The sequence below is a fragment of the Nicotiana tomentosiformis genome, chromosome 4, assembly GCF_000390325.3.
Source record: "Nicotiana tomentosiformis chromosome 4, ASM39032v3, whole genome shotgun sequence".
Taxonomy (NCBI): Eukaryota; Viridiplantae; Streptophyta; class Magnoliopsida; order Solanales; family Solanaceae; genus Nicotiana; species Nicotiana tomentosiformis.
This window is the reverse complement of record NC_090815.1, coordinates 128,575,654-128,578,611: the sequence shown is the minus strand read 5'-3', so window position 1 is coordinate 128,578,611 and position 2,958 is coordinate 128,575,654. Positions and strand designations below refer to the sequence as shown.

At 32.6% G+C, this 2,958-nt stretch overlaps 1 long non-coding RNA gene across 1 annotated transcript; it reads right to left on the bottom strand.

The window, feature by feature from the left end:
• Positions 1 to 1,578: 1,578 nt before the first annotated feature.
• LOC117280365 (uncharacterized) lies at positions 1,579 to 2,686 on the bottom strand. The gene is made up of 2 exons (XR_004510900.2): positions 2,408 to 2,686; positions 1,579 to 1,978 (listed from the first exon to the last, which is right to left on the bottom strand). It is a non-coding gene; the product is annotated as an uncharacterized lncRNA (long non-coding RNA).
• Between the last annotated feature and the right edge of the window lie 272 nt (positions 2,687 to 2,958).

Below are 2,958 nucleotides of genomic sequence, written 5' to 3'. Positions count from 1 at the left end.
ATATTCTAGTAAATATTATCTGTACATGTACTATTAGGGGTTTGTAGGAACATATTCCTTATAAATAGAAAGAGACACAATGATAGGGGGCATGGGATATTCATTTTTAAGAAAACACTGACTTTGTAAAGTGAATCTGATCTCCTCGCATATATACAAAAATAATCTTTTCATTAAGATTCTTGTCTAGCATTTCCACCAGATCCAAGAACGACTCAAGTGGCCAAAAGCATATCAGTCATTCATCATTATCAGGAGGAATAATCACTCATCTCATTCCTTTTTGGGTGACTCACATGTTTTAGTTACCTAAATGTCATTTATTGCTATTTAATGTCATATTCCATCTTTTTAGATCATTGAATATCACTACTTCAGCTCATATTTATCACCATCCGGATGGGATATATTATTTATCTGGTCTTGACACAGCATTATCTTCGGATATTATTTTTAACTAAGGTTAACTCTTTTTTAAACAAATCTAATTGGTGAGCCAAAATCAGTATTTTTTGGTCAAACAATTTCCTTTTTTGTATCATGAAGATTACTGTTTGTGTATGCGCAACTGCCTTAATTAGGATTCTTTAGTCCTATAACATTTTCTATCTGAAGTCGAAGTCCTAATCTAGCGTTGTGTTATCATATGCACTTTAGCTAGTTTTACGTACTAGTCTGCACTTTCATGTAAAGGGTGCGTATGTTCACCTAAACATATTGGAAAAACATGAAAAAATATGGATATGCAGAGTTAAAAACTACGAGAATAACTCTTTACTAATAAATATTACAAATCGCAAGTCATTTAGTAGTAAAAGTATCATTCAAGGCTGTCAAACAAGGAAATTAATAAAACAAAAACAACAAAAAAAGTTTCAAATCGTAAAAGTGATCACTATGCAGTAATCTGTAACAAAGCCCTCGAGCAAATAATTATGTGACTTCTGTTACTTCGAAGCACAAAAAGCAAAAAGTCAGATCACTAAATTTTCGACTTTATATGGTTTTCTCTGATGGCAAGCACCCTCCACTTCCAATTAAGAGGTTGTGAGTTCGAGTCACCCCAAGAGCAAGGTGGGGAGTTCTTGGAGGGAAGGATGCCGAGGGTCTATTGGAAACAGCCTCTCTACTCCAGGATAGGGGTAAGGTCTGCGTAGGGGTAAGGTCTGCGTACACACTACCCTCCCTAGACCCCACTAGTGGAATTATACTGGGTTGTTCTTGTTGTTGTTGTTATATTGGTTGTCTTTCTTACATTTTCTATTTGTTTTTCTTTTTACTTAATTTTGTTTCTTTCTCATCTTTGTCTTTTGTCCTCCTAACGCCTTCTTGGTCAAGTTAGAAATGTTGAAAGATACTCCATATAAAAGAACTTAAGTGAAATTAGCCCATGAATAAAATCGACCATACATGCATGTGGTTAATGCGTTCTCTAAGGAATGCATCTTTCTTTCCTTAGACTGATAATGAAGTTATTGTTACATTATTATTGTAATCACATCAATATTAATTAAGGAATTAACAATATAATAATAGTTTATCCCAAGCATAAACCAGACTTTAAGCTAAACTGACGAATAGCTCCAAAAAGAATATATCAGTATTAGAAAATTAATGAAGAGAATCAAAGAGACAAAACTCAGAGAGAGACACAGTATGAGGGAATTTCCTAAGCGGAACACGTTCAGTTGAGATTAAGCTAAAAACCCAATAAACCCTCGGGACTTTTTTTTTTTTTTTTTTTTTTGGCAAAAGAAAATATATTACAATATCTAGTTAAAACTATTTAACAAAAGTTGCTCTTTTTTTTTATTTGCGTCTAAGCTAGGCATACCAAAACATGGCAGAACTGATAGATGGAGAAAAACAAAATAATTTTCATCTTGAGACTTTCCTTGTAATTAATATATCACAAATTGCATTTTGCTCATGAAATATATGCCGGATGTTGGTCTTCCTCATCTGGTGCATCAGCAACCTACAATCATGAACAATAGAGATATAAGCATCATTGTTAGTCAAAAAAGAGGGCCATCACCTTAGGATGAGCAGATTCGAGAGTATATTCTTTGAACAAACTTTTGATTTCTGAAAGGAAACTTTTTGAACATATAGAGATGTCACATAAAAGCTAGCAAGTAATTAATCAGACTATTAAAAGTCATAAAACACTATATTTAGTGGAGTATTTCAAAACAAAAAATCTATATAATCACCAAAAGTAGATAGAAAGATTTTATGGCCATCTCTTGGGTCCTTTCAAAACCTCTCTAATATATTAAAGATTGGCTTCCCTTATAACAATAATAAACGCAAGGAACTGGCCTAATTAAAATACCAATTACCAAACAATCAAAATTATCTACTGGGAAAGTCTATAAGAAGCGTTTGCAAGAACCATAATTACCTTGGTGTTAGCTTCTATTCTTCTTCGGAGCATCTTTCCACAAAACATTAAGACGGACAAAAGCATAAAGGGAAAACAGATTGTGAAGAAATAACAATAGAATTGAGTATTCGAAAAATCATTGGTAATTCCTATGAGCCCTATTGCGTGTCCAGAGCCAATACCTATCAAACCAGAAATAATCATTACACTAGTATAGACATCCTCTTTAAGAAGACGACAACAAGAAGAGTCGTCCCTCAACTCTCCCATTTGATATATGATTATTTTGGAACATGAAAATCTCGCTTTTTATATATATATATATATATATATATATATATATATATATATATATATTATTTTTTTTGAAATTGTGTTGCTTAGGAAAGAAAAATGCAATAGGACTCCAATATAAGCAAATTGTATACGACTCCTATTTCAAGTTGAGTCCACATGATAATATATGCATATTTAAACTTCAATTAAACAAAGGAATTAATAAAGTCCCTATACGAAAGAACTAACCTAATACCAGAGGCGGATCCAGAATTTAAATCTTATGGGTTCAA